Below are 16747 nucleotides of genomic sequence, written 5' to 3'. Positions count from 1 at the left end.
CTCGTCATTATTCTCGCGATATTATCGTTCTCTCTTTCGCACGCGTTGTTCTCGCGATATTATCGTTCTCTCTCACACGCGTTGTTCTCGCGCTATCGTTCTCTGTCTTTCATATGCTCGTCGCTATCACTCACTTACCTTTGCGTCGTCCTTCTCCCACCTATGCGCCATCTTACAATGCGTCGTCCTTGTCGCACTGTCCTCTTCACACACTTAGCGCTATCCTTTTCCCACACGTAGCGCTATCCTTCTCACACCTTCGCACCGTTCTCCTTCTCCGGATCCCCCTTCTCCTCGCGGACCCCCTCGTCCATCGGTCGCGCCGCGGATCCCCCTTTCCCGCGCGTGACATCACTCCCGGCGCGCCGCAATTCCCTCTTCCCCGCGCGTAACGTCACCCCTCCCGCGCCGCGGTTCCCCTCGCACCTCACCCCCCCTGAGAGGACCTGAGTTAGAACCGGCCTAGCTATACTATTTATATATAATATTATACGATGTTATTTACGGTGTATGACTTCGTTCGCTGGATTTGTGAAAATTATTAAAAACTGCGTGTTACTTCTAAAAAGTTTTCTCATAGAATCGTTCGGTGTTATATGTATGTATAGTACAGCAGGAATCGAGTCCTCCCCGCCGGTGCATGTACATATATTGCAAGCAGCCATCTTTATAAGTAGCAAATATCCAGATCATTCAGCGGAAAATTGATAGCGAAGTTCGATCCATCGGTAACAGATGTCTCAATTGTTGAGTCCGCTGAATGCGGCCAATGATTGACGATTGGAGCGTCAATCGCTACAAAATGATGACTTCCTTAGGGATAAACTTTTTCTCCACATCGCGGAAACTGTATATCGACGATTATATCCATCTTGTGAAAAAACTTATGTAATTTGACAGGAAGTTCTTTACGAAACGACGTCGAGCGTGTCTCCAACGAAACTGAATATTTTTCGAAACGTTACGCATTGATGTCGGCGTTTTGATCAAAATGGAGGGGGGAATAATTTTTAATCATTGATAAAAAATCTAATCCGAAAAATCGATAATGATTTGGAGAGACGAGTCGATTTCTATGACATTATCGAATTCGGCATAAATAATACAATTAACCGTCTCACAAAGTGCCAGTACCCAAACAGCACAAGATATCCTCAGGATGATCCTCAATATATCCTAAATATCCTCGGGATATACGTGGGATTTATTCAGGATATGATATAAAGCCAAACAGCTCAGGATATTTTTTGGATTTTTTAAGGGAGTCCTGCGGAACTGTAAGATATTTTAAAGATATCCTTTTGTGTTCCTTATCTAGACAGCACAAGACAGCACAATACGTCTTCAGGATCATAATCCAAACAGCTCAGGATATTTTTGGATCTCTTAAGGGAGCCCTGCATGGCTATAAGAGATATTTTAAGGATATCTTTTTGTGTTCCTCATTACATCCCAAATTAGTTCAGAAAATATGTGATTGATACCGAAATACCGAAATACGATACACCGAAAAAATTGTATTCTTGAAATGTATACTTTATAAGTCCTCTTAATAAATATTCTTAATGAATAAGAATATATTCTTAATGAATAAGAATATACTCTTAATGAATAAGAATATATTCTTAATGAATAAGAATATATTCTTAATTTGCGATTTCTGCGCCGCAACTCGATTTCCGCGTGTGCGACATGCGTGCAGTGTAATGGCACATGTTTCTTTATTTGCCGCACGCGGCGACACCACTCTTAACTTTTCTCGTATTCAATATTTATCATAAAATGTATATAAAGGACTTGTATTAACATAAGATCTAAAGTATATTTTTTTCTCTTAGCAGTGGTACGAAAAAGAGGACGCTGCTCACACACAGGTTCTCTGATTGTGTGCATTTGAGCCGCATCCTCTTTCTGACATCACTGTTTATCAATTTAATTTTAAACTGAATTTAAAATAATTTATTTAATAATTTGGATTCCTTGGGATTCAGAATATTAAACAGATTATTTGAAATTAAACGGAAAAAAACTTTTAAACCAATAATTAAATTTATTTGACTTCAGCAAAATTTATTAAATCCAAAGAAACATTTTTTCTTTGTATGTTAAGAATATCTAATAAGAATATTTAATAAGAATATCTCTTTAGATTTTCCTCTTAATTTAAGAGGATCCTCTTGGCGCCTATTTTAGTAGAATATATTCTAAAGATAAGTGGCATATTCTCAAGTTGAGAATACAATCTTTTTGGTGTACTATATATATTTGAAAGATTAATTTAAATTATATCCAGCATGTTTTCAGGATTATTTAAAAAAAAATTTTTTTAATTATATATGCGTTGCATATACAAACATATATTCGGCATATAAACTGCCAAATCAAGCAACGCGATATAAAATATGCAAAAAAAATATGCTGAATATAACCTAAATTAATCCTGAAAATAGCATATAAAGCACTTCAACGATATATTCTGGACCAATTTAGGATGTATTGTAGCCGTTTTAAGAGTTATAAGATTTCCTATGGACATCCTGCAAATGTCTTTAGGACTTTGAAATAGAATCTCCTGAGGATATATCTAGACTTTGTGTGAGCTCGTGGTGGCCGAGGGGGACAGTTGGGGGAACACAGCAGCCAGGGCTGAAACAGCGGTGGCACGCGTGATACGCGGAATCACCGATATGGGATTACAAGTGGTGGCACACAAAATTGAGGCAATATTCTTCTATAGAAAGGCCTCGGGAGTGCCGCCACCGACCCATATCCCCCCAGTGTAGGAGGACCCTCCATCCTGAAAGGAGACAGAATCAAGTACCTCGGTCTCCTACTGGACGGCAAATGGACGTTTGGGCATTACTTCGATGCCCTCGCCCCCAGGGTGGAGAGAGTCTCGGCGGCACTAGGCCGACTCCTCCCGAACCTTGGGAGTCCGGATGGTCGGGTGCGCCGTATGTACATAGCCACCGTCAATTCGGTGGCGCTGTACGGCGCACCCGTGTGGGCAGCGGATCTAGCGGCCATGCGACGCGCGAAAGATATGTTCCGCCGCGTCCAACGCTGCATGGCCACTAGAGTGGTCAGGGCCTACAGGACGGTGTCGCATGCTGCGGCCACCGTCCTGGCTGGATGGCCCCCTCTGGAGTTTCTCGCCGAAATGTATGCCGAAGTATACCGGCGAGAGCGAGAAATCCAGAGGACCATAGGAAGGAAGCTGCCCACAAGGGCAAAAAAGATCATCCGGATCCAAACCCGGCGGTCTATGATAGATAGGTGGGATGTCCACCTCTCTGACCCACGCACTGCGGGTCGCAGGACCGTTGGCACCGTCCGGCCCTATCAGAATGGATAGACAGGGCTCAGGGGGAGGTTACATTCCGGCTGACGCAGGTGCTGGGGGTGACAGGGCACGGGTGCTTCGGAGAGTACCTGCGTCGAATAGACCGGGAGCGTACCACAGCGTGCCACCATTGTGGCATACTGTGTGACACGGCGCAGCACACCCTCGCAGACTGCGAGGGGTGGAGTGTGCAGCGCCGCGTGCTCACCAGTATTGTCGGTGATGACCTCTCGCTGCCGGTCCTAGTCACACGCATGGCTGGTAGCGAAGAGGCGTGGAGGGCCGTCGTCGTCTTCTGCGAGGAGGTAATGCTGCGAAAAGAGACGCTGCAGAAAGAATCCGCCGTCAGGAGGTAGCATTACCAGCAGGGGAGAGCGGCGGCGGCGGCCGCGGAAAGCGGCGAAGAAGAGGAAGAAGAGTCAGAAGATAATGGGGAAGTACACCAACCCCCCTCCATCCCCTCCGGCTCCTAACAGAAAAAGCCAGAGCACAGTATATACAGTAACGCAACTCTGGCAATTTCAGCGTTGGTAAAAATGAACTGCACATGCGCGGACTTGGTAGGTAACCAATCACGGCAGTGACATTCTGTCTCGCTTGCTCTCTCTTTGTCTCTCTTTCTAACCTATTATACACACACTATACAGGGCGAGACATCTGACATCAGAACATATACTATACTGGGTGACTCATTTGAAATATACAATTTCAGATCAGTCACGCGGTATAGTGTATGTTCCAATGTCAGATGTCTCGCCCTGTATAGTGTGTGTATAATAGGTTAGAAAGAGAGAGAAAGAGAGAGCAAGCGAGACAGAAGGTTACTGCCGTGATTGGTTACCTACAAAGTCCGCGCATGTGCAGTTCATTTTTACCCACGCTAACATCAAAGGTGCCGACAGAGAGTTGCGCTACTCTATATACTGTGGCCAGAGAATAAGGACACGCGCGAGGGGGATTCCACCCCCTTCACAGGGAAGCTAAAATTAAGGGAGAGGTACATTAGTGATGGGAGGGGTTACTTCCCTCCACAGAATACCTCCTCCCTCAGCTCTCCCCACGCGCACATCGCATATACCAGACGGGATGGCAAGGAGTGGGGAGGAGGGAATGATCCCCCTCCCCCTCCTCACGACGTCAAAGCTCGGCGTCGGGAGACGCGGCGGAGCCATAGCTCCCCCAGGCCCTGAGGGGCGGTGTAAAGGATAAGGGGGAGATAAAACTCCCCCCCCCCAGGAACGCACGGGGTCGTCATAAAGGACGACCCTAATGCGATTCCCTCTGGATCCGGTCGCTGCGAGCGGGGGCCCGTCGTGACCAAGCGGGTCCACGAGAAAGGTGGGCGGACGATGTGGCCCCGTCTGCCCACAGTAAGGAAGGAAGGGGAGGGCAACAGCCCTCCCTGAGAAGGAGACCCGGCGACAAGCACATAGTCGCCAGGTTCCAAGCGCGGAGGGGAGAAACAGACGGAGATGTCGATGTAGTGCATTCGCGAGTTCAGGGTCCCCGCCTGCCCCTCCATATGCGCGGAAGGCCACCGCTGTGGTTTTAGTCGGTATACGGACGATGTAGTCCGAAGTCCGACAACCCTCGTCTCTCCCCCGAGAGCGATGGTATCCATAAAGGATTTCCACAGTGATACCAAAAAAAAAAGCTTTGTGTGAGGCACTCATTTACTATTCCTCAGGACATCCTTAGAATGTACGAGGATTACAAACAGATACCCTCAGGATATCTCCTGTATCCGTGCAGGACATCCTTAGGAGATCCAAAAGACGTCCGTGTGCTATTTGGGTAGTGTAGATAGGCGGATTCTAACCCAGGTCCTCTCAGGAGGGAGGGGTGAGGCGCGAGGCGATCCGGCGCGCGGGAGGGGTGACGTCACTCGCGGGGAATTGGGAACCGCGATGCGTTCAGTAAACGAAGGGTCCGCGAGGAGAAGGGGAACCGCGATGCGTCCGATGGACGAGGGGGCCGCGGAAGGGGAACCACGGATGACCGCGTGGAAAGAGAACAGTGCGAAAGTGTAAGAAGAATAGCGCTAGGTGTGGGAAAAGGACGGTGCGAAGGTGTGGAAAAAGTGCGATAAGAATAGTGTCAGCGTGGGACAAGAACGGCGCATTGGTGTCACATAAGATGGCGCATAGATGCGAGAAGGATGACGTAAAGATAAGTGAGTGATAGCGTAAGACGACCGCGTGCGAGAGAAAACGATAATAGTGCAATTTTCCCAGCTGAGCGCTTGATGTTTTACAAATTGAACAACTGAAGTTTTCAGATTCTTCTTTGAAAGTTGTTTCCGCTCTTTTTGAAGTAATTCTTCGATATCACTAATCCGAAAACGGAATTCAGGTTCCTCATCGGATGATGCTTCCTTCGCAATTTTTTCCATTTCTCTCTCTCTCTCTCTTTCTCTCTCTCTCTCTCTCCATCTCCGCCACAAATAGATCCATCATATAATCATCATCCATATATTTATTTATCATTTATGTACTTGTTCGTATATGGCAATCATATACAAGTCCAAGTTTTTTCACTGTCAAATATAATTAACAAATTTGTTCATACGAAGCACACAGCAATTTGGTTAGGCGCGATTTCCACACTCTCTATAGAATTACACCACAAGTTGTGGTTCGCAAGAACGATACTCTAATGCCGCAGACTCTTCTTCATTATACAGGGTGTAACTGAAAAAGCGCTCACGGAGTAAATAATGTTATTCCTGATTAAAAATCGAGTCGAAAAGTCCTGAATCATTTTTTTCTATAATGCTTAATAAAGCGGTAATTATTGAGTAAAGTTGCGCCAATAAGCACCGACCTTTAGACGGGCGCATGTCAGTGAGCCGCGCGCCTGGTAGTGTGCGTGAGCGCTCCGCCGTTTCGGCGCTATGTTATGCCGCTATCGTGCAATATTCTTATGCGTTGTAATAATGTGAAAAACTTTAATTTGCATTAAAAATTATATTTCTTCCGTCAAAAGTGTTTCCTTAAAAAAAATTTCGACAAGGAGGCTAAAGGTCGGTGCTTATTGGCGCAACTTTACTCAACAATTACCGCTTTATTAAGCATTATAGAAAAAAAATGGTTCAGGACTTTTCGACTCGATTTTTAATCAGGAATAACGCTATTTGCTCCGTGGGCGATTTTGCAGTTACATCCTGTATATCTTTTAATATCTCTTGTCTCCTTTTAACTAGAGCATCACGTCTCATCCACCTTAGCATTTTTTTACATCTCTGGCGGAGCGTGTTGAGAAAAAATTGAAATTGTTGACTATACGATATTCTTATTCATATGGAAGGAAAGAATTAAAATCACAGATGGAATAAAAATAATTTATTTATTTATTTATTTTTCTTTTTAATTTTTTTAATTTATTTATTGTACGCATCGTAAAGAATCATTTACAGTACATGTTAATAATTCGCAATCTATTAATGATTCGCTATTAAGACATCACTTTCGCGTATCGTTTTTATAGTATCACATATATTACTAATATTGTTACATTGTAAGACAGTTACAAATTGTTTAAATTTTTCATTTACGAAATACATATTCTCACATAACCAATCGTGCATATGATCGATACAATTTTTAAAATTAAATTAATGTAATAATGTCGGTGCTTTTATGTACAAGGAATTGTCATCTAAATGTGCGAGTTTTACAATTTTCGATTGACACATAATATGCACTTCGATCATTACATCTCCAATCGATAACGGAGAAGCAGTCGAATTAGAAATCGGTTAATGTCTGCCCGTTTCTGCATCAACAATTTCCACGTTGAAATAGACACTATTTGATTGCCTTGATTATCACCGAGAATCAGCTCCACGTACGATACAGCTCCAACACTTATTCCAATGTCCAAATACTTATACGATATTAGGGTTAAAGTGTATCTTCTTTCAAGTATACGAATCGTACGACGAGGCTGAATGCTATAAAAATATAATTAGACTAACATTTAAAAAAATTTTAATAAATAAAAATATTTTTTAAACAATCGAAACTTACGTGTCGTATTTTTGCTTCTTACATGATGGAGTTTCACCGTTTTGAATCGGCACCGAGCGATCTTTTCAAGGATCCTCCAATCGGCATTGCATCCATCGAGCAAGATACCAACGCTCTGGAGTCGCATATCATTGTGTTAATAAGCGAAAAGTGTGATGAGTAGTATATTGGGCACTATGGCTGTCAAAACAAATCCTCACTACTCAGAGGAGGCATTCTGGTCGCTCTAGAAAAGATAGGGATGTATGTGGGAGATCAGACGTGTCTATACGTCCATAAGTGCTGGTGGAGGTATTCGCGTGCACTGCATGCTGGCTTTCGACTGGCCTTCCGTAAGAAACGGCACCGACGAGCACAACGCCGTAGAGTGACCACATCCCCCAAGATCCCTCTAGTAAATACTAACATCCGCACTGTCCCAATAACAGTGGCGGATGGACCCTAAATAGGGCCATGGCAAGCCTCCAAAAAAGATAGGGATGTATGTGGGAGATCAGACATTTCGCTTGGATCAAAAACATATTCTGGCTCGTGAGCTCACAACTGAGCAAACACAAGAATCAGAAGTATATCTGCGCCCGGTATGTATAATTCATATAATTTAATGATAAATTCTTGAACGTCGCCAGTAGATAAAATAAATGAAAGTAATTTAAATCGACCACACTGGCAATTTATTGGTTGAAAATGTGTCACAATATAATTTAAGTAATTATAAGTTATATAACAAATTGTATAAATCTTTAATTAAAAAATTTTCTTTTACAGATATTTACATCTTTACTTTAATTTGAACGACAAATTGCAGTCACATACGGTCGACTGCCGAGAGATGAATGACTGTGCTATCTAGTTACCGAGCAACAACACAAATGGCACGAATTTAAAAACTTTAATCAGAAAGAACGGCTCCCATTCATCGTATACGCCGACTTGAAATGCGTTTTGACCAAGATGGAGGAAGAAAAGAACATGTACCAGCACCATCGAGTATTTAGTATCGCATATTATGTATATTGCTCGTATGAGGAATCGTTATCGTGCTGATTGTGTTTCATGATTCGTCGAACAACTTAAAAATTTAGCACTGCGTGTAAAGAATATTTTATCAACCAATGTCCCTATGGTGGATTTAATGTCCGAAGAGTGGGAAAAATTTCATACTCAATGCCATATATGCGAAAAACCATTTGCACAAGACGATACACGCATACGCGATTATTGCCATCTGACCGGACGATCAAAGGTTCCGCGCATTCAAATTGTAATCTAAATTATAAGGAATCTTTTTGCATTCTGATAGTTTTTCACAATTTATCCGATTACGACGCGCATTTTATTATTAAGAATATAATGACGCGTTCGAAGGGAGAAACGAATTACTTCCAGACAGAAGAAAAATCGAAAAATCACGTAAAATTATGTCTCATCGATTCCTTTAAATTTCTTGCATGGAATCTCGACAAATTGGCATCATTTTTTATTAAAGATAAACTCAAAATTTTGAAATTGGAATTTCAAAATTTATCTGCCGAAAATTTCAATTTATTAACACGAAAAGACGTCTTTCCGTACGAATACATCGATTTCGTCGACAGGTTACAAAATATATGTTTACCATCGCGCGAATCATATTACAATTCCTTGACCGTTGAAACTATATCCGAGAGTGATTACGCGCACACCGACAACATCTGGACGCGATTCTCCATTCGGGCGCTAGGCGAATATAGCGATTTATATCTTAAAATCGATATCTTGTTATTACCTGATATTTTGAAAATTTCCGTGATAAATGTATCGAAAGTTACGGATTCTACCCTTCGTATTACTATACTCTTTTCGGATACACGTGGGACGCCATGTTAAAACATACAACGATTACGTTCGAGTTGCTTACCGACATCGACATAGTCATGTTTATCGAACGCGGTATACGCTCGTGCTAATGACAAAGTACAAGTCGTACAATCTATTGAAACCATCGTCGTACTTGATGTATTTCGATGTAAATAATTTGTACAGATGAGCAATGTGTCAACCGTTATCCTATGCCGATTTTCGATGGGTCGACGACGTATCAAATTTTGACATATCATCGATCGCGCTAGATTCGCCTCCAGGCTATATCCTCGAAATCGATCTCGACCCGCAACATCTTCACGATGCGCACACTGACTTATTGTTTTGCCCGATACGCAACAAACTACCTGGCAAGCTCAAGCTGCTCGCAACACTATACGATAAGAAGCGTTACGTGATACACTACCGCAACCTGCAGCAATGTACGCATCACGGTCTTGACATATGCAAGACATGTTTGTACGAGTTTTATGGTATATGGTGCCGATATATCGCAACAAATGTAAGGTCATGTACACAAACACCGATAGTGTCATGTATCACATTGAGTGCGAAAATGTGTATAAGAACATGAAGCACGACGTCAGCAAATTCGACACTAGCGATTATGTGGTAGACAATACATACAGTATATCGCTCGTAAATAAAAAGGTATCTAGTCTGATGAAGGATGAAAACAACGGTGCCATAATGACCGAATTTGTCAGGCTCAGAGCAAAGATGTACGCGTTACCAGTTGATGGTAAGAAAGAGGTTAAAGGCAAAAGGTAACACAAAAAGGCTTAAAGGCGTCAAGAGTAACGTTGTCGCAACAACGATAACGTTTGACGATTATACGTGGTGCTTGATGAGATTGAAATGACGCGTCAGCAATCGTATATACGATCTAAACTGCGGGATCGTCCCAATTGCGCACATTCCCGATCGGACACGACGACATTTCCCGATCGGACACATAGAGTTGCAATTGGACACAGATACAATCGAACACAGACCCGATCGGACACAGTCCCGATCAAACACAGGCCCGATCGGACACATGCTTTCGTCCTGTGCTTTTAATGCGAAATGAGATCTATTATTATACGACTTCATATGGGTTTGCAACTTTCCATGCGAAGCGAGGTTCAACTTACATTGCCCTGTGCTTTCAGTGCGAAATGAGGTCTATTATTACACCCTTTGTCCCAAAAATAACCGGAATGGCTCTATTTTAACGAAATTAGTGGCGTCATCTGTTGGTGGGATATTGATTTATGACGTGTCAACCTTCCTTAATAATCTGTAAAAATTTCATGACATTTCGTTCACTAAAAGCAAAGATACGACCCATTTAAGTGACAGTAGTTGTATACATCGGTCGCAAAATGAATAAAGAACAAAGAATCAACATTAAGTTCTGTGTGTTAAAAATGGTAAAAGTGCTACGGAAATGTTTCAAATGCTTAAAATCGCTTATGGAGGTAATTGTTTATCACAAACACAAGTTTTTAAGTGGCATCGACGATTCAGAGACGACAAAGAGGATGTGGATGATGATAAACGTTCAGGTCGATCAATTGAAACGATGACCGAAGAAAATGTCGAAAAAATGCGTGATTTCGTGAAAATTTTGAAAAAATCTTCAGTGAGATTCATGAAAATGCAACTTGAAATACCCAAGACAATAATTCATTGCATTTTAACCAAAAAACTTGGTCTTCGGAAGCTAAATTCAAAATTTGTTCCACATCGATTGACGGATGACCAAAAATTGTACCGAATTGAGCATTGCAAAGACATTATTAGAGAAGCTCGAAGAGATGAAAACTTCTTAAAAACGATTGTAACGGGTGATGAGACGTGGTGTTTTCAAAACGATCCAGAAACTAAACGTCAAAGTGCTGACTGGTGGTCACCAAATAAAGGAAATCCAAAAAAATCTCGTTTGGAGAAGTCAAAAATCAAAACAATGCTCACTGCTCTTTACGATTCTAATGGGATTATCCACAAAGAATTCGTTCCAAGTGGTACAATGATTAATGCTGAGTGTTATCTTGATGTATTGAAGCGTTGGTGGCCGTATTCATCGTGTTCGTCCTGAATATCGAGAACCAGGCAGTTGGCGATTGTTGCACGATAATGCACCTTCTCATCGTTCATCAATTGTCACTGATTTTTTGACCAAAAATCAAATTTTTTTGCTTTAACATCCCCCGTATTCACCCGACTTGGCTCCCTGCGACTATTTGCTATTCCCTAAGCTGCATTTGGCGATGAAAGGAAACCGTTTTGCATCAATTGAAGACATTCAACGGTCAACGACGAGCATTCTCAGCGCCATTCCAATCAGCGACATAAAAAAGTCATTTGATGTACTTCTTGAACGTGCAAATCGTTGTATTTCTGGTGAGAGAGAATATTTCGAATGAATAAAATGATTTTTATCAAGATTTCTTAACTATTTTTGGTTTTTTTTAAAACCATTCCAGTTATTTTTGAGAGTAGAGGATGTATATAATTTCATATCCGATTGGGTCTGTGTCTGATCGGGACTGTGTCCGATCGGGTCTGTATCCGATTAGGACTGTGTGCAACCATATGTGTCCGATCGGAATTGTGTCCGATTGGACTTGTATCTAATCGGGTCTGTGTCTGATCGGGGTTGTGTCCGATCGGGAATGTGCGCAATCGGAATTCACTCTAAACTGCATCAAGTAGAGCGGGATCCGTTAGCGCACGGTGCGATAGCGCACAACCCGATAGCACACGAAAAATTAAACACAATTCACGATAGCCCACATCCCTTTAGCACACAAAGTAAATCGCGCACAATCCCGAGAGCGCACCAAAGTAAGGGAGGGTCCCGTTAGCGCACGGTGCGATAGCGCACCAACCCGATAGCACACGAAAAATTGAACACAATTCCCGATAGCCCACGTCCCGATAGCACACAAGGTTCCACATGGGTTTGCAACGGGGTGGGGGGGAGCGGGGGTGCAGTCTGTGCGTGTACTTTCTCATTGGTGTGCTATCGGGATTGTGCGCGATTTACTTTGTGTGCTATCGGGATGTGTGCTAAAGGGACGTGGGCTATCGGGAATTGTGTTCAATTTTTCGTGTGCTATCGGGTTGGTGCGCTATCGCACCGTGCGCTAACGGATCCCGCTCGCCTACTTCGAGCGTTCTCGATCCTTGTAAAAGTGTGTTTCCGACCCAAATCACTTCGGTCCAGTCGAGCCTACTCGACCAGACGCATCCTTTCACCTGACCAGTATCATAACTTTCCCGGGGATCCTCGTACAAACCACTCCTCGTGTAATCACTTCCTTACGTGAACATAGCAAACGTAACCAAGCACCGAGCAATCGACCCATCGGCTTCTGGGAAGGCATATATCGAGTCGTCGAACCATTTGCCAGGATTATCGATTATGAGTAATAATTGCAAATTAAACACAGCGCAATTCTCATTGTAATTCGACCGGCCACTCGTCAGATAGCCGCGCATCTATTTAAAGTCTGACAACAGCTGATCGCCGGAGCCACGCGCCACAAAGCCGCACCACAACATCGTACAAAATCTCGGTGAACCGATGCACGACCGAGCCCCGTACGATACGTAACGGGCTAAACAATTTAGACGCGATTTAAATGCCGACGCGAACTAAATACAGACTACTCATTACACTCTCACACACACCATAAGCACACACATACACGCATATACACATAAACAATTGTATTTAATACACCTAATAAACACTCACACATTAAACACCGCATATCTCTTTATTTTATCTCTCTCTATCCCGTACGAACCTCGATTTCCGACGAGCTGTCCGCCTATAATTAAAAATCAAGTACCTAGCGGAAACGAGACGTTACAACACATGTGTGATTTTTCTTTTTATTCTTCGATATTTTCGTATTCATTTTTCTTTTAATTTTCTTACTTGCCTGTCGTCGTTTACGCGCCGTTGTTACTGCGGATCGAGCAATGTGATTATCAAGCTCGACAAAAGGAAATTGAACTACGTGCATTTTCGCCTCAGACTTATGTCCTCAGCCCTTCATGGGACTACTTATTTTTTCTTTGGCTTTTCTCTTGAGATTGTCCCGTGATTCTATAAAACGTTGCTTGACCGTTACCTTAACTCTTTCGTACATATATGTCCCACCTACGAAAAAAATCATAACTTTTAAACAAATAATCTTATCGACTTTTACCTTAGCTTGTTTTAAAGAAGAAGGCTCAAGCTATATGTAAAAAAATCGCGCACTTTGAAATGTAATGTTTACAATAAAATATAATTATTTAAACTTTGCAAAAAATCAAACTTTTAGAGAATGAAGATGAACCGTATATTAATCGAAAAATCGTAGAATTTATGCGCTAATTATAAACTTAAGTTTAATTATTAACTTAAAGTTTTATTTAAATGTGATTACAACTTTATTATGATAAATATTATAATATTTTATATGTGTAATCAAAGTAGGACGATGCGTACGATGGGCATCCAAGTCTCGTGACAGATGCGCGGCTTGCAAAAAAAGTGTATAACAACGCTACGAATCGAACGTGTGTGTGCATATTCAGGAAAAAACATAATATAAATTTTAAAAAATGAAATTTCTAAATCTAAGCTCATATTTTAAATCTATTGATATTTAAGCCTTTCATAGTCGCCATCTTGAATCTGCCATTTTGAATTTAAATTTTGGTGGTAAATTTGGAAACAGCACCCCCAAAAACCTATAAAACTGTCTTCATATGAAATACTCTCTTTTAGGAAAGCCGGAAGCACGAAAGGTGTATTGTTTTCAACGTCGATTACATTAACACCGGCTCGTAAAGCTTCTTTCCCCACAGTCCGCGTGGTTTTACTTAAATATGGTAATACACGTCTGAATAAAGCTGGTCGCACACACTTTCCATAAGACGTAACATAATAAGGAGCCTGCAAAACACACAATGTTCCGTAACGCAGCGTTACCACGGTAACTACGGCGGGCTTGACAGGCTTGATTTCATTTGCTGCTATATAAATTTATCGATTGTTGTGAAATAAATTTTTCGTCATATTATACTTGAGTGAGTACAAATTTCTACATTATAAATATTTTGTTATAAATTGATATAATTAAAATAATAAAAAAACAAACTGAAATATTAATTGAAATATTTTATGTAAGTGTAGGAAAAGTTAAATAGAATTCGTTTTTTTCAATATATGGAGGACATACAATTATTTCATATTTATCATTGGATGTCTGCGTATATTGTCCTACACAGAAGAAACTATGATAAGCATTGGGTTAATCGGAGATGGTGGGTCAGGAATATCAACAAGAACCGTAATCAGCTAGGAGATTTTAATGCTCTATTCCAAGAGCTGAAAGATGATACGGAAATGTTTTTTCGATACACCAGAATGAGCGTCAACGTTTTTTATTCATTATTAGAATTAGTTGAACCATTTTTAAAGAAAAATAATTGGAGAGCTTTGTGCCCAGAACAACGATTGTCTCTGACTTTGAGGTTAGTCATATGTATTCAATCACATATGTATTTTTAAATTGTATGGACAATAGGTTTATTTAGGCTATTTGCGCAGAGAGTACACTGGAAGTGCACTGTGCACTATTTTGTAGGATAGATTCTCAGAGTGCTAACGCTTTAGTTCACTTAACTTGTATTGTATATGTACAACTATCGCAAACAAACCAAAGATGGAGCACATGTATTATTTCTATTTAATTAGTCAAAATACACAATACGAGGCATAAACTGAATAATGTTTGTTATAATTACAGATATCTGGCTACTGGCGATCAAATGCTTTCTATCGCTTTAGCGTATAGAATCGGAGAATCAACAGCATCTTCAGTCATTAAGCAGACATGTGCTGTAATAAGCAAAGTATTGGTCCCACTATATGTGGTCCCTCCAACGTCAGAAAAATGGCAAGAAATCGCCACAGATTTTTATGAAAATTGGAATATTCCGAATTGCATTGGATCGTTCGATGGCAAACACGTAACCATTCAAGCTCCGCCAAATTCTGGAAGCGTCTACTTTAATTATAAAAAAAATTTCAGTATTGTTTTAATGGCCGCTTGCGACTCGAATTATAAATTTACTCTTATTGACGTTGGTGCTAATGGCAGTATTAGCGATGGAAGCATTTTTGCTTCATCTGAAATAGGCCAAGCAATTAAACATGAAGCATTGAACTTACCACAAGAGCAGATACAACTTCCTAGCAGTAATCAATCAACGCCATATTTTTTCATCGGTGATCAAGCTTTTCCACTGATGAAAAATTTTATGAGGCCGCACGCTGGACGAAACTTGGAAAAGAAAAATCAAATATTTAATTATAGACTATTTCGTGCTAGAAGGACGATAGAGAACGCATTCGGAATACTTTCTGCACGTTGGAGAATTTATCGTCGACCAATTTGTTTGGATTTAAAAGCCGTTGATCAGATAATAATAAGTACTGTATGTCTTCATAATTTTTTAAAGACACATGAAGAAAGACATACTCCGGAAAAACAATTATACTATCCACCACACTTCGTCGATTCAGAATTAGAAAACGGTCAAATAATTGAAGGAACTTGGAGGAATGAGCAGATGCAAGAACTACAACAGTTACGACCTAGTAATGCACATCGAGCGAGTAGAAACGCAATGGAACAACGCGACATTTTAGCAGATTACTTTGTAGGCCCGAGCAGGAGAAGTTCCATGGCAATATGATTATATTAGAAGAGGAGCACACAGAGAATAAAAAACAGATAATACAAATAGATAAAATATTTAATAATTATATATATTTTATATATATTTATAAACTCATTACATAATATATATATTTATTATATGTTATATATTAATATAAAGAAACTAATGTAAAAAAACTTTATATTAATATAAAGAAACTTATTAATGATAAAATAAAATTTGTTTTCTCATAATAAACATAAAGAAACAAAGAAACTTATTAATAATAAAATATGTTTTTTCATAACAAACATAAAAAAACTTAAAGCTGATTTATAGAGGCCGTAACTGCTAATTTATGCTAGAACCGGTAAAGTTCAATACTGGAATTTCAATGCTTTGGTTAATAAATTCATTATGAACGAAAACATTGAAGTCCTAGTATTGAACTTTTCCAGCATAAATTTACAGTTATGGCCTCCATAAAATCAGCCTTTATTAATAATAAAATATAATTAGTTTTGTTAACCGAATCTCAAAAATACATAAAAAAACCTTATTAACTAAATATAATTTGTGTAATTTTTTCCATTTTTTGTTTTTTATCCGTATCAGGCAATTTTCCCAATTCACAAGAAATCCATTTTCCAAATGACTCCACATCGCTTATATTTGATGTTGTATTTTGGGAATTTCTGAGATATGGACTTAATTCCGACGATACTTTCAAAAAATTTGTTTCGACAGTGTCAGTGCGTCTTTTATTTTTGGTCCATCCATCAAATAAATTTTTCTGTTT

This window comes from Camponotus vicinus, unplaced genomic scaffold (genome assembly GCF_025532165.1).
Source record: "Camponotus vicinus isolate PSW18456_S1 unplaced genomic scaffold, iyCamVici1.0 SCAF_2, whole genome shotgun sequence".
NCBI lineage: Eukaryota > Metazoa > Arthropoda > Insecta > Hymenoptera > Formicidae > Camponotus > Camponotus vicinus.
This window is presented reverse-complemented; position numbering follows the sequence as displayed.